The sequence below is a fragment of the Molothrus aeneus genome, chromosome 4 (genome assembly GCF_037042795.1).
Source record: "Molothrus aeneus isolate 106 chromosome 4, BPBGC_Maene_1.0, whole genome shotgun sequence".
NCBI classification, from domain to species: domain Eukaryota; kingdom Metazoa; phylum Chordata; class Aves; order Passeriformes; family Icteridae; genus Molothrus; species Molothrus aeneus.
Window position 1 is genome coordinate 45837245 of NC_089649.1, and position 23133 is coordinate 45860377.

Sequence of the window (23133 nt, forward strand, 5' to 3'; positions counted from 1 at the left end):
GACTCGTCCCGCGGCCGCCGGGGGGACGCGCCCGGCCCGCCGCCCCACGCGCGGGGGAGGTTTCCGCGGCGGCCCTGCGAGCGCGGGTGTTTACACGGCGGGCGGGCGGGCGGGCGGGCGGCGGTCGGTGCCCGCTCGGCCCCGGGCCCTCCCCGCGGCGGGACAGCTCTCAGCTCTGCGGGGCCTCGGGCTCCGGCGGCGGCGGGAGCGTGCCCCGCGCTCTCCCTGCGGCAGGTGGGCTGGAGCTGCGGGTTGCGTATGCACTTGTAGGCTTTTTTAACCCACCTCCTCCCCCTTTTTTTTTATTTTTTTTTGGTTCCGATAACTTTATTGCGATAACTGCAGCGTGTTCACTCTCGTAAAACGTGCGGGATTCTCAGTAGCCCCGGTCCGTTTTCGAGTTCCTACGGCCTTAAAGTCAGTGTGTTAAATACTCCGTGCATGCAGGTGTGAAATGCAACCAGCGAGGGACTGGAAATCCGTGGTACTTCAATTTTGTGTTTGGGTTAAGGTGGATCAGGATTTTTGGTTGGTTTCACTTTCAAATTCCAGATACTTTAGGCCTCGATATAAATTGGAAATGGTTTTTTTTTTCCATGAGGAGGAGTGCTTATGAACTAATGAAACATGTTTGCAGTGAGATTTTTGAGGCTGTTGTTTTCATGTGCTGATAAGAGTTAACCTACCAAGAGGCACAGGGAAAGTCAGGTATGGCTTTGGCTGGAATATGAAACTGCATGTAGAGGCACAATGGCCAGTCATAGAAGCTGATGCTCTGAATCCTTAAAGTAGGTGTTTTGTTTTTTTTTAAATGACTGGTTGACAAACAGTGCTTTTGGTGGCAGTATTGACTTGACCTGGCCTGCCTCTTCCTTGCTGCAGCTGCACCAGCACAACGGTTCGTGGAATTGTGTCCCATAACTAGCTTGAGGAAATGATCCAGGTTAAAATTAACTACCATGGTTTTATGTTTTTGTTTTTTCATTTTAATGTGGTTATATTTAACCTGTATAATTTCTCTGGCTAACAGGTGTGACAGGAGGCAAGAGGATTGTTTAAGCAAATACCCTAGAGAAAGAAGTACTTGAGAAATACACCTCGACTGTGGTAGTCCTGGCAAAGTTCAGTATGAGCAGTTGCAGTTGTTTCACAATGTTCAGTTTTACAGAAATAATATTGACTTTGTTTATAAATATCTATGGGGTTTGGGCCTGTTATTTGAAATTGGACAGCATTTGAATGTTGTAACAGAGGGATTCTACTTGAAAGTAACTCTGCTGTTAATTTTTTTTTATAAATTAAAATATTAATTTTCATATGTATCCACTCAAGACACTTCCTCAAACTCATTACAGACATGCTTTCAGATTACCAGGCATAATGTGTTTGGTTTAGGTTCCTTTTGTAGAATATGGCAACTTTGCCTGAGAATTTTGTTGGTAAGGCAAGGGTTACTGCTTCTTAACAAGCAGTTCAAACAGGGAAAAAACCCTCAGACTTCCGGGTTGATATTTAATAGTTTAAGGTGCCATTCAGCCATGCCTTGTTTTTTATTTCTTCCGCTTCATGTTCTTGCATGGGAAAGTTTTAACACATTTAGGTAAAATAAAAGAATGTGAGGAAAGCAGTGCGTTTTCGTTACTAATGCTCTCCTAAGGACCCCCAAACCTCTGCTGTAGGTTACTTTAGTCTCTTTAAAAGCACTTTAGTCTCTTTAAGCACTTTAAAAACTGAGTGGTAATTACCTTAAATTTAATTTGCAGTGTTGGTTAATTAGCTTCTTAGTATAGAATTTCACAGAAGTCATGAATCTTTGTGGTTGAATTGGTCTTGCAAAAGAAATTGCGGCTTTTAAGAGCTTTGAACTTTTGCTTTTTCCCCTCCCTATTTTAAATTTCTGCAAAAAGTTTAATATTAAATGTGAGTTGATATTAAATAGCAGTAGAGGTATTGCCGCCCACCTTCTCCATATGTTCTTTATATGAAATATTTTTATCAACTTGGAAAGTTGTGAATTTTTTTATTAAAAATGAATAAACCTGTATTGAAAATAGTTGTGAATCAAAAATGCAGTTTGCTGCACTAGGTAATTTCCTCATTTGAAAGCAGCTCCTATATCTATGCTTTCCTTCAGGAGACACATATAATTTGTTGTCAGTGCCTCATGGTTTCAGCTTAGTTTTATAGATGAAGACTATGGATAGCTCTCCTCTTAGAGTAGAAAATTAGTATCCTAATACAGTTTTAAATTCAAAATATAGTTCAGAAGAAGGGGAATTACAGCTGAAAGGTGCCTTTTCATCACATTGTCATGAGTTATTTTTTCTTGAGGCAAAGGCTTTGGTAGATCTCTGAAGTAAAGAAAAGTTTATTTTAGTGTTTCAGCCTTTTTAAAGTACTAGCTTCTTTATGAACACTGCAAACTGTGAAGGCCAAATGCGAAAGCAGGTGTAGAACTGTTTCTGAGGATTGGTGATGTTAGTAGGTAGTGGCATAGCAAAGTCAGTAGTGATTGTTCCTGCCATTCTTACTTTCTGTTTATTTACTTTGCAAGGTATTTTTAACCTTTCAGCGTTAGTGAACTGGTTCACCACTGAAAGGGTGGCACAAGACCAGGAGAGTCACCAGGCTGTTGGGAGAACAGTGGCTGTTTTACAGTAGCTTTATCTCTAGAGGCAAAAAAAGTGTGAGACTACAGATAGTCACCAAACCATTCAACTGTTTCTCTCATCTTAAGCTTACACTGAATTATTGTTAGTAGCAATGATATTATTATTTTGGATTTAGTGGTCTTTCAGAATAAAAAGATGTGTTGGAAGCACATCTTCATTCCCGTAGCAGAATCTGAAATTAAAGATCTCAGCGTCTCTCTGTAACTCTGGCACAAGCAAATTTGGGCAGATCTGTTAGGAAGGTACCTCTTTGACTTCTGTAGGTGGTCCATATGGGGAAAGGAACTTACTAGGATCGTTGGTTATTTTGTTAACTCAGTGGGAATCTGTAATAATTTGAAACTCTGACAGATGTTACACTGTTTATTTGTTGTAGGACTTAAAAGATGTGAAATGCAAAATCACAGAGGAGAAAGAAGACTCAGGGTTAATGTAGCTGCCCTGAAGGGTTGAATTCTCTATCCCTACTGCTGCCACAAAATGCCTTTGTCATGTAAAAGCCACTTTAATTTTGGTATGCCTCACCTCTGAGTGTTTTAATTTATAGTCTTAGTGTTCTCTTACCATACTTTTTGTGTGTATTATAAATTCTTTATTATAGCTACTTTTAGAATATATAGTCATATACATAAAATGCTTTGGTCCACTGTGGTTGTCATACATTTAATATAATGTGGAAATAACAAGGTTTCACAGGTTCTTTCAACAGTTTAGAGCTGCACACTTTGGACTCTTTCCAACTGTTGCATTTTGTCATTAAAATCAGTGAGTAAATTTCCTTATTCTGTACTGATGTTCTGAGTATATTATGAAATCATCATTAATAGTATTAATATTTTATTAAATATAGATCCTTAAAAATTAGTTATATATATGAGATTCAAGAGTGATAATAACATATTTGGAGTGTGATGCTTTTGAAGCTCAGTATATGCTATGGGCATTCCTCATATTCATGATAAAATTGTAGCCAAATTAGGAATAGATGTGGCTACTTCAATGCTTTTTTGTTAAAACTATGTGTGTGATCATCTCAGAGTATGTGAGAAGGTTTCAGTTTTGAAGCTAATGTCATTTTACCAATAATGAAAGCCTGGTACCACAAGATAAGTGGTGTTAGATTATTATGCTTTTGTTAAAACACTTCTTGGAGTAAGACAGATCCAGTTAAAGTGGTTTTTTAAAATAAATACATGTGACATAATTATTCTATAGAGGTCTTTCTAGAGTTCCACTAAAAAGGATATTTGCAGGTACCTCTGAGATGGTTTTGGTTTATGTTGTATTGTGTATATGGCCAGATCCATAAAATAATATGGAGGAGTCAAAATTGATTTAGATGAGTTTTGTGTGTCTAGCTCCAAATAAAATTGATGTCTGTCTTAGAGGATTTCTAGGTTTTCACTGGTAAAGTTTTCCAAAGTTGAACACTGAAGTTTTGTTCTCATTCACATCTTCCAGAATCTTATCATAACTGAGCATCTTGGCATCTAAATCTGTTTACTATTCATAAATTAGGCAATCTGTAAATTAGGCCTTCACTTGTTCAAAGGCATGTTCAAACCACACCTCAGGCACACCTATGGAATTGGACTTGGACCAAAACCCTGTGGTGACTCTCCCTTTTGTTCAGAAGCACAAAGGAGTGAGGAGGAAGAGGCTTTGTTCATGTGTCCTGTAAAAAAAAAGAAACGCCCAAAGTAAACAGCAAACCAACAAAACTCCAAAGCCTGGAACCTCACTTTTCCTTGCAGACAAATGATTGAAGTCTAATTGGGCTAAAGAGATATACTAGGCCAGTTTTCTTGGAGGAAAAGGATATGATTTATATACCTATATTTTGGCCTGTGTTCCATTTAAAATTTTGAATGCCATTACAAACTAGGACTAGAATTACATCTCTTCTTTGCTGCCTTAGAGAGGCATGCATACTTCTGGTGCTGCTCTGTCCAGTAAAACTTTACTTTTTATTTTTGCTTCCATATTCTGAAAATTGCCACTGAAATGAAAAGTTAGGAGTTGATGCATCTTCTCAGTGTGATGCAGAGCCTGCTGAGAAATTAGGGTTTGAACCCTGAAGACTAGAGTTTTGCTTTCCAGTTTCTGTGAACCAGGTTACTGTGCTGTAACGCTGTGCTGCTGGACAAATGAGAGCACATCTCTTCCCCTCTGCTGGCATGTTAAAAGAATATAATACTCCTGCTTTGATGGGAAAAGCTTAGCTATATGTATGGCAAGGACAGGGACCTGGATTGTGAGTACTAACCTTACCTATGTCCGAGGCCTCCAGAAACACGTGAGGGCAAAATACTGTGTTCACTGGTTGCTTATATAATATAGTTTGTGTCTCTGTTAAGTTTTGAAAAAGTCTTGCTGAATGATGCAACTCTCCCTGGCTTTGGTACTTAAGATCCTTTGGTACTTTGGATCCTTTTTATAGATCCTTTTGTGTGGAATCCCCTTTTTCTGCCCTGTTTTAGTGAAGACTCTGCTGCTTTGGGGTCTGCTACAACCAGAGCAAGCCACAGAACTTGCTAACCATGCTGCATAGTAGTGGTCTTGCTGTGGGACACTTAGAAAAGGAGGAATACCTGGGAATGGGCTGATCACCCAGCATGGTGTCAGAATTTAAAGTACTTTCTAGCTGGGAGTAGTATTGCTAGTGACCTCATCTACAAGAGTTTTCAGCTTGCAGCATCACAAGTTTGTGAGTGTATCTCCATTGCTTGCAAAAGAATGATCCCAGGTCCCATAAGCACTTCATTATCTGCTGAACTGGTAGATCTCCAGAAAGTTTCAGCACTTTCTTCATTGAGGCAAGTATTTGTGAATGTAGAGGCCAGGCTGGCTGGTAAGAAGTGGCTCTTGTGGGAGGTTAATGTGTGAGTTTCCTAATGTACGTTAGAAACACTGAGGAAATAAATATATATTTTTACATCTTAAATTATGATCTTAATGAAAGCATGAGATACTAAGCTGTCTCATAAAAAAGGTACTACAAAACACATGAATACAGCTAATTTAGTATTTCAAATTCTGAGAATCCTGCTGCTGTTACAAATAAAACAAAAGTCTCCATTTTTATGTTTGAGTTTTTAATGAAGTAGTTAATAATAGTTTCTGGCATTTAAGGGCATTTGAAGTGCTTGGTGGCTATTTCATTGCATGTTCAGTGTAATGTCAGTGACTGCCTGTTGGATTTTGGCTGTTACTGACATGCACTTTGGCAGAACAGTGTTCCAATAGTTTAGAGGTTGCTGTTGAGAAGATGGTTGTGAATACAGAGAATGTAGACTCCTGCTGGTGTGCTAAGGTAGAAGGTATGTAATTTTTCAGATTACTCTTGTTAGAGATATGTTAAATGTTTGGATTTTCACCAGTCATCCAAAAGCCTCAAGATAGGAGAAAAAAACCTGTCGAATTCATGTGGTAACTTTCCCACCTTAGTTCCCCAAAGCTTAATTTGAAACCTACAGGTGAAATTGTAAAAAGATAAAAAAATATTTTGCTAAAAGCTGCTTCTTTCCTTGGCTTAATAAACAACTAGGAAATTTTCCTCGATTAAAAGCTGGAGGGAGGGAGTTGCCTTTTTTTAAGCCTGATTTCCTAAGAAAATGTGATTTATGCTTTTTCCTTGTTTTCTCTCATTCTTTCCTTACATATTCACAGTAGCTTTTGAAATAGTTGATCAGTTGTAGCCATGTTTGTAGGAGGGATGGAAATCACAGACCGTAATGTTACCACAGGTTTTGGGAAAATGGGCAAGCTGGATATAGAGAAATGTGTCACTGCCCTCTCTTGAGTGAGACATAATGCAGTGGGATTTTGGTACTGACCTTTTTTTTTAACATGCACTGGGTCTGTGTTGGGTAGGAGACCAGGAGTTGTTTGTGTCATCAGGGCTTGAGGAGACAGGAGGAATATTGTGCTGTTTGGAAAGGGAGGGGGACCAACAATATCATAGTGTGACATTATAGCAAAATAATAATAAAAATAATATTTTTCTGTCAGCAAAAGAACAAAATACAGTATTTCCCAAATCAGATTTCCAGTAAGCCCACTCCTCTGTCTTGTAACACAGAGTTACTTCTGGAAAAGCAGGAACTGAATTTATGTCTAGAATGGCATTTCTCAGCTTCTTTCCTGTCTGGCCTGTATTTGCATTACTTATTTATCATAATAAACAGCAGACTGAAATCAACTTGAAGGTTTTTATGAAGTCTTAGTAGAGAAATGTAGCATGTCCTGCTGGTTGGTTTAGAAAAACTGAAAATCTTAGTAATGCTAAAAGTGAAGAAAACTTCATTAGCTTGTGCTGCTTTTGATTCTAGAGAATTCTCTGCTGTATAATATAAAATATACTTGTCAAGACTCATAATCTTCACAAATTTTAATTTCTTGATTTTAAGTATTAAAATGGTCCATTTAAAAATATGATAACTAACTGCAAAATAGTTTTTTTTATGCTTGTGATTGTTTTAAAGTAGTTTTCATAGTAACAACAAATACTCTAAAGGAAACAGGGTTTTCCTCCACGGTGAGTAGAAAAGCAAGTGGCAGCATGAATCACAGCTTCCAAGAACTGTCAGAATAGAAATGCAGATTCTCTCTCTCTCTCTCTCTCTCTCACACACACACACGCACACACACACACACACACACACACACACACACTTTCCTGTCAGTTTTAATATAGTAATGTGATTTAATAAAGTTTTCTTGCCATCCACAGCAGCAACATCCATTATGTGTAATCAAGCTACTACTAGCAGTTGTGTGTTTGAGAACTACTGTTCAGAGCTAGTATGGTAGTTCCACTGATAGCAATTTTACATATCATATATTTTTCTGGAACTGTTTATGTTGTTAAGATGTTCTACTTCATTTTTTAGTATAGTCTTTTTTTCCAGCTCAGAAGCGTTAGCTAAACATTTTGTGCTGCCCTAGAGCTTTTCATGATGTTTCATAGATAATAAGATAGAGTTTCAGCCTTGAGAAGCTTGTGATCTGAATTTCACTGACATAGAAAATGATGACTGTGACCTCAGAAAGGGGGACAAGGATTCAAGTTAATAAGCGAGTCATAGTGAGTGAATTAAACAAATTCTCATTTCTAAGAAGATAAGATCGATCAGCAACAAGTAATATGAGAATATAGAAGCAAAAGGCAGCATAAAGCAAGTCCAAATAATATACATATTTGGAGGAAAGGAAGCAAAATATTTTTCAGGATCTGGAAAGCATAATGAGATCAGAAAAGTAGTCTGGATCAAGAGAAGGTAGAAGGTTTAAGGTAAACTTAAGGTAAACTAGAAGGTTTAATGAAATAGAGCAGGAAAAAGATCTATAGAAACTTACAGATTATGTTGATCGGTTTAGCTCTTCTGAAGAAAAAAAATGAGACAGGAAAATGATTTGAGAAAATGACAAACTGTTTTGATCAGTTTGGCAGGGAGGTTAGGACACAAATTCTACTAATAAGATATTTTTTTTAACCCTTTAAGAAATATAGCTGTCACTTGAACTTGCTTTCAAAGTGAGTGGCAAAATAACAGGCATCTGTGCCTGAAAATTTCATCTCAGGCATTCCTGTTGCTCTGTTGCTACCTTCTATTACACACAATTTTTCTGCAAGCTGGAGGACTTCATATGAATTTCAGTACAATTGAGAGTGGGGCTATAGAAGTTTTTACCATCAGTGGTGATTGACATACTACCGTTTTATCCAAGTCAAAAGGATTACAAACTTTTTTCACTAAAATAACTGAAATTGCTTTTCCAAATTATTTTAGTTAAATTTGTACTGCCTTTATATAGACAATTAGATTTATGGTTGATTTAGATTGAGTTACATTAAACTTTATGTTGCCAACAGAGGAACTAAAAATAATGTTTCATAAACTGGCATAGATTTTTTTAAAAATGCACCTTAACTTCCTGCTCTATAGAATATATTTTGCCATTTCTTATCTACATGCTGGTATTTGATTCAAATCATTGATTTTTAACATTTCATATGTCATTTGACCACTTAGAAAAATAGATATGTAGGTGTTAATGCTCTGTATTTCTTATCCCATTAGACTTGGCAGTAGATCTCCTTCAAACATTGACATTCTTCTTCCCCAGGCTGACAGCTTCTTCTTTCTATGTTATATGTACTGGGAGACAAGGTGGTAAAGAACAGGGGTGTAGAAGTTACTTTGTTTTGGCTATTTTATGTCAAAGGAAATCTGTCAATCCTTGCATCCAATGGAAGGGAATAGATTTATGTATGCCTTAAAGGATATGCTTTGCTACATGGGAGTGCTGAATAGAAAATATCAGCAGTGGGTCGATCAGTAGCAGTAGATTTTTCCAGCAGGATTATCATCACTTAGATGATATTACCAAGTTGGTGCATGTGAATTTAAAATACAGCATGGTGTGTAGTAGTACAGAATTAATGAGCTGTAGCAGGTGGGGTGCTCTTTCTTTGTTGAATAAGTAGAGTGGTTGTGTATAAAAATCTGTTGTATAGTTAGCTTTTGCTCAGCACATCTTACTGTAATTGCTTTTTTGTTAGTGAGGGGAGTTTGATTGATAAGGGGAGTCTTGTGCTGTTTGCATGCCATCTTCTCTGAGAGTTTCTAGTTGTGTGCTGAGGCAGTTCACGTGTGCTGTTTGAACCATAGTACACACAGTTAAGATTTTATTGATGCAGTTTCTTTCCAGAAGTTTGCATAGTGTATTATTAATGTTCTGCAAGGTCATAATACAATCTGAAGCAATTGTAATGCACTAATTGTAATATTGATGTTTTGTAGACATCATTACATCTGTAAATTTGGTGTTACCATTTGCCTCATGGGTTTGGATTTCAGACAGTGCTAGAGCTATGTAAAGGTGGTGTGCAATGTTGTAGTACTCTTCATGAGTATTTACATCATTCTCTTGAATAGAAAAATTAGAAAGTGAATTTTTTGACAATTTAAGGATGCGTATGAAATTACTGAAATGGCAGGAGAGAAAACAGAAATAATCAAGGGCTCATCCCCAAAAAGGCTTTTCAAACAGATTTTCATTAAATGATGGGGTTTTTGTTGTTTTTCAGAAGACCGTGCCAAAGAAGACTTTTACTCAGATGACATCACATTTGGACTACTAATGCTACCCACCCACTCTACAAGGCACAGTGTATTTCTAGGTAATTTAAGTAAGTATGTAGATATTATTGCTACTAGAACAGTAATGCTTTAAGGAGAAACAGCTCTTTTTCAACCTCAGGCAAGGTAGACATTCCACTTCAATTTGAGATTTAAATTAATGGTGTGCGTGGGCAAGAATAAACTTCAAATAAGCTTTTTATAAGCTTTTATCCTGTACACTGGAGCATGGAATGAAACAACTGAACTGTACCTGAGCTGCCTTGGAAACTAGAAGGAAGAATAAGCCCAGACCTTATGAAGGCACTGTCCCCAGCAGTGCAGCGTGCTAATGTGGCCTGTGGTTTCTGGGACTAATCTAATATCTCTCCCAGGGATGTGTTGCAGTGAATGAGCATATGTGCTGCCATGCTCACTGCTTTTCTGAGTGTTTTTTTTTGTTTGTTTGTTTGGGTTTTTTTGTGTGGTGTGGTTTTTTGTTTGTTTTGTTTTGTACTGGTTTTTGGCTTTTTTTTGTTTTGTTTTGGGTTTTTTTTTGCAGATGCTCTTGTTGAGGTGATTTAATACCCCATTCATGTAAGGATATAACAGAAGAATGCATCTTAAAGGGTTCAATTACCACTATCTCTGTTCACATGTCACCTTATTTATGAAAGAGTTGCTTCTCCCTGCTTCTTTGATTGGACACTGTGTACTGTCCAGCTGAGGATGGGCCAGGAGGTGCAGATTTTCATCTTTGCAAGATTTGTCCATCTTGTATCTTGCAGTAAGGTTGCTGATTGCTTTGTGCATGCAAAGAGGGAAGCACAGAGCAGCAGGGTAGTTGTTTATGGTTCATCTTTTGAGCAACAAAGGGATTTTGATTCAGTGTATCATGAGGATCATGGCCATGACCCTCTGTAGACTTCGTGTGTGTGTTTTTATGTTTCATCTTTCTAAGTAGGTATTATTTTTCAGATGTTCTGTTGTTTTTTTGACTGGGTAAAAACATAGACTTTTATACTGGGTCAAAAAACCCCAAGAAATCAGTCTATTTATGTAGAGCAGACATTGTGCCAATCTTGTTGAAATGGGATTATTTTGTCTTGCTGGCAGAAAGCCTTCCTGTATTCCTAGTGGCTTATAATGCATTGGAGGTGCTTGGTCATACATGAAATATGGTCGTGAATGGAGTTACAGGTAGCAGTGCTTGTAGTTAATGATGCTTTCTGTTACAGAACCCTGGTTTTAGTTGCTTATAATTTACTATGACTTAAATCTCTGTTCTATGTCTCCTTCACCTAAAATTTGACCAAGCATCAGTTTGTGTCTGAGGATGAGTTTAGAGGGAGGAATGTACTGTTTTCTTGTTGCAAAATGCAATGAAAATTTTGCCACTGGAAAAATAAAGCACCTGCATATGCTGGAGCAAGCACTCAAGGTTTTAGGAGAAACAAATTGTTATGCTGCAATATTTTTTTCTGCTATCCCACTTACATTAGGCATCATGATAGATTTCTGAAAATATGTTTTGTACCAGTTCAATGAATTTCCTAAATCCATTTCATCTGTCCAAATCAGATGAGGTAGATATGTTCCAAATCCTTTTAGTCATAAGCAGACAGGGCTACTGAGCATGTTCTAGCTAGACTGTGAGAAGTAAACAGGTCTAATCTCCTTGACTCCATTGTAGTGTCAGATATAAACACTGAGTAAGAAGATTTTCTTCTCTACTCTGTGCTTTTCCTTAACTTTATCATGCATGCACTGTTGATTAGGTCCTTCAAATTAGGCTTCAGCAGTATATTTCCATAACTGTTGTTGATTTTTTTTCCTTCAGTTTTTCTCTATTCTTTGCTTTTTCTCTTTATTGCTTTTATGTGAACATTCTCTAATGTTCACAAGATCATTATTTTATCATAATAATATTGATTTTTTTGGACAGTGCAGGCTGTGTGTGGTTAAAAGTTATGAAATACTTCTTTTTGAGCAACCTGAAAACCTCTATGTGTTGTGCATCTTTGATATTGCTTTTCAAGTAACATTTTTAAAACATGAAGACTGTATTTGTTCTGAAATGGAAAGGCAATATAATATCCTTAAAATTTTCAGATTATGTACATGTGAAAATTTGTATAGTGTCATCTTTCTTAAAAGACAGTTTTTCTTTAGGAATTGCTCTAAAGAGATCTGATTTTTTTTTGTTTTCATCTAAATTTAGCAAATGTAGAGAGAAGCCCATTCTTTCATTTGCAAAATCTTCTGGAAATCTGTTTGGATCTTGTGTACTGAACGTCAGTGAAACTAGGTAAGTCTGAATATTTTGGTTATTCTAAGCAACTAATGAATTAATTGCATGTGAAAAAAAAAAAGGTTAAAAAATCCTATTTGTAATTTACAGTTCTTGGAGAAACTCTGGCATATAACCTAAAATCTAGAGGATTAAATTATAAAGTAAATTACATAGCCCAGAAAATAAAGGGCAGAGATTAAGCAGTATATTCCTGGCTTTACATCTTAGGTAAAAAGCTGTGTATACACCAAATATATTTTATCTAGTGTTTCTTTAATGAAGTTATTGTATTCCACAGATCCCTTGATGAGCTTCCCTTAGTATTTCTTTGTTCCTGTGGCTGTTCTCTGAGATGATGTTTAGAACCAGGCTAATTTCAGTCTTACAGTAGACTAATATTCCTGTGTCATTAATCTGATTTTTCTCAATTCCCATAGTTGGTTAGCACAGGATTTAGAGATCAATTTGAGTCATTGCAGTAAGCCCATGATCATCTTAACCCCTTTTAAATTTTGAGTTAGTGGAAGTTAAATCACAGTAGTACTGCTTACAAACCTTTCTCAGATTATACTATCTGACTTTCCAGGGAAAAAAACAATACTGACACCTCTGTCTAAAAGTTCAGAGATGCAAGAATATTTACGTTTCCCTTACTGTATTTAATAGCACAGGTAATAGGAGGAAATGAATAAATAAATGAGAGAAAGGCTGAAAGAAATCAGGTAGAAAGAAGAAGAGAAGTAAAATACTTGAAGTGAGAAAACAGGACATAAAAGATGAAGTAAATAAGTGAAGAAAAGAGAAATGAAGCCTAAGAAATAGGGATATCTAGATTTATGTCTTCTGCTGAATTGTGGCACAGAGGAAATAAATTTTTTGTGGAACCCAGTAAATAGTCTTTTATCATGTTTTTGTTTTTCAATTGTGAGGCATTAAGAAGACTGCTTACAGATTTTTTCTGAAGTCTTTCAGTGCCATCAAGTATTCTGTTTATGACATGACATCTCTTTTGATTAGTCTGGTTTGAAAAGGTAGGGTTTAACTCCAATGTATGCATTACAATTGCGATTTGGATGATTAAAACTGCTTTGGAGAAAATCTCACTGTTGTCTCTCCTTACCATTTGCTTGGCTCAGTGTGTTTGAACTATATTTCTTTCTCAGAACACTAGTCTGTGAGTTCTGCTGCAGGGGCAGAGTGCTGTTCTGTCTCTACTGGGGACATGGAGTTCTGCATCAATCATGAAATTCCTGGAAAAATTTGAATGGTCCATGTGATAGTGATGTTTGCTTCTGGAGACCAGATGAAATCTAATCCAAAATAAACCCTCTTGAACAGCTAGCATAGGAGTGTCAGCACCAGCTGCTTTGATCTACTGATCCATTTCTAGGGTTTCAGATTACTTTCTAATGGGGACAGAGCCATAGTTGTTCACTTTGGTTATAGGTCAGTAGATGAGGGCAGTGAACCTCTAAGATATGTATCTCTGCTTCAAGTACAGCCATGAGTTTGGGTGCTGATTTTGAAAAGTTTTGAAGTGCCAGAAATACTTCTTTTCAGTTTTTGTAATATAAACTGTGTTGATGAGACAAATAAATTCTGTAAATGACAGTGGTTCAAATGATTAAATTGTACCTGCCTTTTGTAATTCTGATGGATTAGTTGGTGTTTTTTCCGTGCTTGTATTTTTAAATTGTTAAACAGAGGAGTCTTCTGATTTCTTTAATTTTATAATTTTTGTATAGAATTTGAAAATATGTATGCTTCCCACCCCAGGTGTTTTGCTTGAGCTGCTCATCTGCATTGATAAAACCCCAAGGCCAGTGTTTTATGGCAGTCATTAAGTAAGAGCAACACAAAAAATGAAAAAGAGATGGTCTTTGCAGGTTTTTGCAGTTATTACCCTTTTTTGTGCCTTAGCTGTCATGAATCACGACAGACTTTTTTTTTTTGACCTGGAATGAATTCCTCAGTTGTTAAGGTGTTGAAAATCTGAGTAATATTTAGGTGCTGGTGTTAAATCATTTTATCTTGAAATAGCAGTTGAAAGAGTAGTCTCCATCTGCCCTGTTTAATTTTAAGTTCAGAGTTTCCCAAGAATTTTGCATACTTAACTGTAGTATAATATCTCACACATCTAAGCCAGTAATTAGGACTAAATTCAGCTATGTTTCTTGTTTATTAGATGTTTGCAGAATCTTGACCTTGGCTTTCAGCATTTTCTCCAGAAGATTTCCAATATTCAATGAAGATTTCTGTTGATAGGGATGTTTCAACCTACTGTCTTTAAAAATATAATCATTAATATCCACCCAAAACTATTAAGCTTGTAACAGCATAAGTAGCAGCAGCATTTTGAAACTGTTTGAAAAAAATCACTGGCTTTAATAAAAACAATGAAGTTATTTTCAGTATTATTTAATTTGTTCAGAATTGAGATATAAGCCTCAATTTAAACTGAAGAAAAATGTTGAGAGTCAAAATGTGAGTTATAAGCCAGTAAGTTCTGAAGACTCCTCATGAAGTAATCTTGCCTTAAGAATATTTCACTGTTATGTTGAAGTGCTCTGTTTGTGTATTTTTCATGTGTTTGGTATAAGTAAACTGTTTCAAGCTTGAATGAGTGCTTAAATACAATACAGCTGTTTTCATTTCCCTGTTAGCATATAGCCTGAACATAAAATTCATCTTAGTTTCAGGATTTCCTTGAATATTGATAACTTTTGTTGTCCCATTCCTTAGTACCAATGTTTCATGGGCCACTAGCAAGATCCTAGGTCTTTGAAACCATTCTCACAATGTGAGCAGAGGGAATTAAATAAAACCTGATTGTAATTTTTTTTTTTATAACTGATATGTTCATTGTAAATTGAAATAGCTATAATACTTTTATAAATATTTCTTAGTGTTGCTTTTAGGGATTTAAGAGCTAGATGACCTAAGTCAGGTTTTGTTAATTGAGCAAAGAGCCCTGTGAGGGATAGAAGCATGCACTGTGAAGGGGCCTCTGTCCCAGCAGGGAGGGTCTCTGATGGTGGCAGTGACTGCCAGAGTGACTCCTGGATGGTCAGACAGGGAGCTCCCCTTAACCTTGGGATCTCAAGAGTGCAGAGAAGACTTTGAGGGGCAGGAAATGAGCATTCAGAAACAAGTATCTTGGTACACAGAAATAATGTTCTGTGAAAGAAAAACTTGGGAATTGTAGAAGATAAAAATTAAAAAACTGAGGAAGGGAGTTTAAAGGCACGCAAATGTAGCCCTAAGTAGTTGATATGATTTTTTTGTTGGGTATTTTAGATGGTAAAAAGGACTAATAGTTCTCACAGATATAACTTTGAGGACACATTTGAAAATTTGTAGAGTTTATATGGGGTGTCAGAATAGAATCTGAATTTCCAAAAAAGGAGCTGAGTTTTTGACCTTTCCCCACGCTTAATCTAATCCTGAAAATTCTTATCTTAAATATTGTAACTGCAAAGTTTTTAAGAGCTTGGTGTAGAATTTCCTGATAGGTTTTGTCTTTGAGTCAATAGCATGATCTTAAAATATTTTTGAAGGAATGGGAGACACATGACAGAGTTTTACTAGGAGCATTGAATTAGTCTGCAAGGTATTAACAGGCTTCATTATGAAAATTCCCTGTGCCTGAAGAGTAATATTCTCATCATAATTAATCAATTTAATTTACAATTAAATTGACTGGAGCCAATATTTTGAAGGTGATACTGGTATATGAGAAGAAGGAATTTGTTGTTTGTCCTTTGCTGTTTCTCTGGTGATCCTCAGAAGGTGATTTCAGTAGGTTTTCTGGACTTAGCACAAGCTCAGAAGGTTTCAGAGGAGAGAGTGCATGCTTCTACTGCTCAGGAGAAGAAAGGAAAAGTGAGAAAATTTGTTATCTACATAAATAAATAAGGTTTTAGAAACACAGACTGTTAAAAATGTTAAATGTTAGTGTTACTTTAAACTATAATTTTTTTTTGAGCTTTGTTTCCTGAACATTCAGAAATTCAGTTGTGTTCAGTGCTCTAATGTTTGAATTAAGATATTCTTCCTTTATTTCCTTTTAAGAATATATGCAGAGTGATTATAGTAAAATTAAATTAAATTTTGAGTTGATTTTATATACTTTTTTTTCTGTTGCTGCATTGCTGGTTTTGATTAGTTCATGCAGCACTATCTCTTTTGTTACAAGAATGTAATTTTCTACCTGAACAAGTCCAATGTGACTGGATGCTGGCTGGTTTTATTTCCTTTGGTTCTTGCTTGTAGCAGGGTGGCAAAAAGATACTTAGCATCTATACCCAAAGTGGTTACTGAGTGTTTTGCCGAAAGTTGCTAGGGACAATAAAACTGAACTTGTTTTTGTCTTAGTTTTGTTTATTCTTAAGCCAAAACAAGAGTTATTTCCTCTCTGTATCAATTGCAAAACTCTTCTGGTTTGTTGCTTTTTTGGGAGTTGTGTTTCTGTTTTGGTTTGGTTGGTTGGGTTTGTTTTTTTCTTTTTTTTTTTTGGGGGGGGTGTCCCTTTCCCTATTAAGGCACTTCTTGCCCTTGTGACATGAAGTACTTCTTGTCCTTTATCTCAAGTCTTGCAACAGTAATTCCAGTTGAGCCCAGATTCTTCTGGGCTTCTTCTTTTCTTCTGACAAAAGAGTAACTCCAGTGTTTTCTTTAGTGAAATTAAAATCTGGAATTCTCTAAGTATAGTGTTGAGGATTTTTTCACAGTGTAAGCTTGTTTTTTCAATAACAGGTAGTTGTATTGAGGGATAAAGTGAAAGATCTGGCAGGCACTATAATGCTAGAAAATTAAGTTCTTTACTCCTGTTAAAGTCCTGTTAACCATAGGAATATAATAGCAAGCATGCTAATACAGAAGTGTGTTTTGCCACATATTTTTTGGATAGAATCATAGGGTTGGTTTGGACCTCAAAGATCATCCAGTTCCAGTCCCTCTCCTCCATGAGTAGGGAATGCCATTCACTTGATCAGGTTGCTCAGGATCACATCCAACCTGGCTTCGAACACTTCCAGGGATAGGCCATCCCCAACTTCTCTGGAAAACCTGTTCCAATGCCTCAGCACCTTCTGAATAAAGAATTTTTTACTAGCATCTAATCTATATCTTTGCTCTTTTAGTTTTAAACTGTTTCTCTTTGTTCTGTATCTGCTTGTGTAAAAAGTTGCTCTCCCTCCTTTTAAAAGCCCCCTTCCAAGTACTGGAAGGCTGCAGTGAGGTTTCTGTGGAGTCTTCTCTGCTTCAGGCTGGAGAACCTCAGCTCTCTCAGCCTGTCTTCCATAGGAGAGGTGCTCCAGTCTTCTGATCATCTTTGTGGCCTCCTCTGGGCTTGCTTTAACAGATCCATGTCTTTCTTGTGTTGAGGATCCGAGAGCTGGATACAGTCACCCCTTGTCACTGGCCTTGATTTGGACATAGAGTCATTCACCACAACTCTCTGGCTGTGTCCATCCATCCAGTTAGTTTTCCCTCCAACAGTCCACCATTTAAACCTATGTCTCTCCAATTTGGTGAAAAGATCTTGAGTGGGACCATGTCAAAAGCCTTACAGAAGTCTTTGGATGACATTGCTTGGTCTTAACCTTATCAGCTGTTGCTCCATCATAGAAGGCCACCAGATTGGTCAGGCATGATTTGCCCTCAGTAAAGCTGTGCTGGCTGTCTCTGATCACCTGCTTGTGTTGTATGTGCCTTAAAATTGCTTCCATGATCTTCCCAGACGCAGAGGTGAGGGTCATTGTTCTGTGGTTCCCTGGATCTTCATATCTCCCTTTTTTAAAAAATAGGACTGATGTTTCTGTTATTCCAGTCAACAGGGTTTTTGTGTGACTGCCATGGCTTTTCAGGTATGATGGAGAGTGGTATGGCAACATCATCTCATCAGGTCCCATAGACTTGCCTATTCAGTTTCATCAGGTGGTCCCAAACCTGCTCTTCTCTTACAGTGGAAATACACTGAAATGACCATCCCCTAGTGCTTCCCATGTTTTGTTTTGTCCTTTTTTCAGTTACCTCATTCATTTTCCTGTTACCATTTTCTGGTCTTCAATATGATGTGCAGGACTTCTGGGAAAAGTGGTGGGTGGAGGTAGGGAGGAGGAGGAGCTGCTTGTTTGGTAATTTTTGACTTGGACTGCACTTCAGTGTTGTAGCTTAAAATTTTCCAACTGTCTCATTTTATGGAAATGTGAAGTCTCACTTCTTTCATTTTGAAGATGCTTCCAGTGAAGTACACTGCCTACTCCATTTTTCAGGCAGGCAAACAGTCCACTCTTCACAAGAGCCTTACAGAATAATTTAGCTGTGCGTGAGTCACCCATGCTGGGAAATTTAGGTACCAGAAGCACTTCCACAGCTGCACAGATCATGGATTGTGCAATCAACTTGTAAAAAGTAAAGTGGTGACTAGCACTAAATATTTTTAGACGTGTTTTTACTTACATTTATGCATTTCTGTGTGATATAGATAATTAAATTTCAAATAAAATATTGGCTTCCTAAAACACCTGTCATATATTCTTGGGTGTTGCTGTTAGCAACTGTTGTCAATTAAAAAAAAATTATGTCCATTTGGTATACCTGCACAATTTTAAGTGTTACAAATAGTTGATGTTGGTATAAATCATTCATCAGATTGTCTTTGCTAGCTGAAGAGAGGAAATTTAATGTGGCCGTGGAAATGAGTGGTCAGAGTAATGATCAAAGGCTAACATTACACAAACTTTTGGCTTGATCAAGGAGATTGGTAAAAGTGCTTACAAACAAAAGTAGCTGTTAGGGTGTGAAGTGCCTGGTCTCTATAGCCATGTAGTTACCTGTGTGGTCTGTGGGTATTGCTCTTGCTATCTTTCATGTGGTAATTCTTTATCTGTGGACAGATTCAGAGGAAGTACTTAGTCTTACTTCTCCCACATTCTAGGTAGTAAATACCCTGACCACGAGTTAGGAATAAGTGTTTGTCTCTGTTTAGAGAAAACCAACCACAGAAAAGAGGGCAAAACAAGTAAAAAAAAACCAAAAAAACAACAAAACAAAACCACCTACAAAAATCCCTTGAGTTCATTTTGTTTAGTTGTCTGGCGTGTTTTTTAGTTGTCTGGAACTGGTGTGCCAGTTCCCCTCTGACCCCTCCCATCACTTTTTCATGTGGGCATAACTGAGCAGCAGTAAGATGTTTCTGGATGTGCTAGATAATTGTATCTAAAAGGAGTAAGTTGATGATATAAAATAATTTGATGTCCCTTAAAACTGATTTAAGACTCATAAGCGATATCCTTTATGGACTGTAAAGGGCAAGAATGAAGCAGGGCAGCAAGTAAGATTACAGCCATGGACTTCAGGAGAGCTAACTTCTGCCTCTTCAGGGATCTTGTTGAAAGAATCCCATGGGAACAGGAGTCCAAGAGAGCTGGTTGGCATTCAAGCATGACTCCTTTAAGGCTCAAGAACAATAAGCAAGAAGTTGGACAAAGGGGGCGGGAGACCTGCATGAATGAATAAAAAACTGTTGTCATTTTTCAAGTGTAATCAGGAAATACACAGGAAATGGAAGCAGGGGCAGACTGTTTGGAATCAATATAAAGTACTTGTCAAAGTAGAAACACAGCAGGAAGGGCCAAGACCCACCTGGAATTAAATCTGATTGAGAATGTCAAGGACAACAAGAAGGGCTTCTTCGAATACATAAATAACAAAAGAAAAACCTAAGATAATGAGGGCCTCTTACTAAATGGAAAGGGACCCTGGTGACAGAGGATGAAGAAAAGGTGCAGACAGTGAACAACTTCTTTGCATTGGTCTTTGCTGGCAAGACCTGCTCTCCAGAATATCTGACTCACGAGACCTGGGTAAAGGAATGTTGGAGGGAAGACTTTCCTTCAAGGAGGTCAATGATCATTGGGTTAGAGAACACCCAGGTAAACTGAACATTCACAAGTCTATAGGCCCTGATGGATTGCATCAGCAAGTGCTAAGAGAGCTGGTGGACTCTATAATGAGGCTGCTCATGAGAGGTCAGGGCAATCAGGAGAAGTACCTGAGGACTGGAAGAAAGCAAATGTCACCCTGCTCTTCAGAAATGGCAAAAAGGAGAACCCAGAGAACTACTGAAGAGGAAGAAGAGGAAGAACTTCTTTACTGTGGAGGTGAACGAGCACAGGAACAGATTTCCAGGGAGTCTTTGGAGTCTCCCTCACTGGAAGTACTCTGGAACTGTCTTGCACAACCCTGTGCACTGTGCTCTAGGATGACCATGCTTGAGCAGGGAGGTTGGATGGGGTGACCCACTGTGGTCCCTCCCAGCCTAAACCATTCTGTCATAAAGGCATTAGGTGCAGAAATAATTTGCATATCTTCTTACAGACCCTCTTGGTCAACTGTTGACTTTCTTGATTTCTGAAAGTTTCAGAATGGCATAATGAGAACACAGCAGGAAATTTTGACTGAAGTTTTCTCTTTCTTTATGTAAAAAGTAGAACTGGTCATTTGAATGTAAAAGCTAATAAATCTTAATTGGGTGGTTTTTTCTGGTCTAGGATTGAATTTTGGAAAGATTCATTTGTGTGAATTTCATTATCTCTTTTTAGCTTCCTTTCCCAACTTTTAAGACATACCTGCATGCTAAAAGTCTGGCAGTTGAAGTGCTCATGTAATATGTAGGTTCACGTATTTCAGGAAGAGTAATTGAGGTGAATAGCTGAGTGTTGTTGCAGTAATAGCAACAATGATAAAGTCTCATTTTCTAAACTTAAGCCTGCATTTATATCAACACCAAACAGAAATTTTGCATGGAATGGAAGAAGAATTTTCTTGGTGTTATCTTGCTTTGAATGTGTAATAATTATGTCTGTTGAAATAGATAATTAATTTTCTCCAGGACAGTTTTCAAAAAGTAGTTGACTTTCTGTATCTAGTCATTCTTCCCTTTTATTATTGGGGTAGAGGAAAACCAATGTTTGACTCTGATCTGTCTCATTTATTGGTGAATTGCCATGTTTATTTTCCAGTATAGGAATTAAATGTTTAATAAATTTTTCTTCTTTGGTTTCATTTGTTAGGATTCTTCATAGTATTTTTGCTTTGATGAAAATGTGAAAAACCACTTTAGAAAAATTGATTGTTAAACTAGCATTTGTGTGTGATACCAAACATCTAAAATTTATAATGCTCAGTTTCATAAATATGCACATTTTTAATTGGATTAATTGTATCAAAGTGTTTTTAACTCCAGGATAGATATATTGGTAGTGTTATTTTAAAGTTTTTTCTTTAAATTTCTGTTAATATTAAGAAATCATCAAGTAAAGATTTTTTTTATTGTCTGATAACTTTATTCTGTAGAAAAAATTATTTGTAGGTAGTAAATAATTGTATGGATAGTTATAATATTCAATGGGAATTTAAACTTCAGAATGTGTGTGTGTAATTTTTTCACCTTTTGAACTTTGGAAAAAACTTGTCAATTGTCTACCTTCTCAATTCCATCTAAGAGACTGGAAGAAGGAAGTTTGGTTTTATTTGTTCATTGTGAAATGTACCAAGTTTACGTGGGTCCTGTTAGAGAATAGCAGACTGCAGATCTTAGACCATCTATTGCACTTTTTTCTTCAGCACAGTGAGCTTTAATTAAGGGTCTGTTCTTCAGCGGGTTAGCTGACTACAGGTTGTATCTTCTCAGCATTCCATTAAAGGAAATGGAGATTTCCGCAGGGATGTGGAAGTTTTCAGTTTTGAATGGTAACACTAACAGGTTAGTAATTAGCTTCTCTTGACCTAAACTCCTGTTGTGAAGTACTGGTTTTGTGTTAAGCACCATTTAAAGAGACAGTAGGAGTACTTTTAAGCCAGACTTGATTTTGAAATATATATTGTATTTTAGATGTGCAAACACAACACATACTCAAGTCTAACCCATGGTACTGTATTATAGAACCAGGAGTGGGAGATGTAGCTAAGATGTTCCTGCTCTTTATAGAGGGGTAATGTTTCTTGGCTGTGCCAATTTTCAAAGATAGGTGTAGCCACACTTTTAAAATGTCTTCTTTATTATTTTGTTCTTATTAAAATTGTGTGATATGTGTGTTCTTTTAAACACATAGTTTCATAAATCTGCTTCAGTATGTGACCAGAGCTAAAGGGATGTGCACCTCCAGTGGAAGCCAAGGAAGGGTGGGGCCTTAAAAAAATGGGAGCAAGTGGGATGATAACATGTAGCCACTGTCTTTTTTTGTACAGACTAGTTGCACATGATTTGCAAACATTATTTCTTTCAGTCACTTTTACAGCTTTGTTATTGAAGGAAGGGAATCTCTTGTAAGGAACTGTATACAAATGACTGAGAAAATATTTTAAATGAGACTACGGAAGAATAATGGCTGGTTCTGATGGCTAGGTTACTAAATGCTGCCTTTCAAATTTATCTTATAAACTTGAGTTGGTACTATTTCTTATTGTCCTTTTTGTTTTTCTGATTTGGGGAGCTTCTTTATTGATGACTCCGAAAATTTGTATTGTATCACTTTCTTTTAGTATCTTTGTTAGTAGTTTGATGGAGGCACATAAACAACACCTCAGCTGTTTATAAGTGGTTAGCTGGAATCTTGGAAGGTGAAGATAGTACAGCCTGGAAAGGGATGTAGGGGAAAAAGGCCTGGTAAGTGCTTCAGCACCCCGCAGCCAAGAACCAATTATTAGACACCTGGCAACCTGCTGAGTGCTTTCCTGGTCACCCCCAGGGAACTGGAGGGAAGCCAGGCTCAGGCCAAGAGCCCAGATTGCTAGAGAATTCCTGATGAGGTAGCAGGTCTGAGGATGTTTGGAGAAGTCAGTTTGGTGAGTCAGAGACCAGATCAGTGGGATACATGGGCAAGTGTGGGCCAAGTTTGAATGTATTATAAAATAGTTTAGGTTGAAAGGCACTGTAAAGATCATCTGGTTTCAATGTTTCCCTTTTTCCAGTCACCTGGAACTTAGCTCGATTGCCATGACTTTTCAAATAATATGGAGAATGGCTGTGCAAATACAT

The 23133-nt window shown here is 37.2% G+C and overlaps 1 protein-coding gene across 1 annotated transcript in view; it reads left to right on the forward strand.

The window, feature by feature from the left end:
• The first annotated feature begins 373 nt into the window (after positions 1-373).
• The window catches only part of CLOCK (clock circadian regulator), a 63384-nt gene continuing 40624 nt past the window's right edge, over positions 374-23133 (forward strand). Inside the window, exons 1-3 of the mRNA XM_066548425.1 lie at positions 374-484; positions 9766-9867; positions 12018-12104. The gene's annotated coding sequence lies outside the window, so the exon portion shown is untranslated. The remainder of the gene's footprint in view (positions 485-9765; positions 9868-12017; positions 12105-23133) is intronic.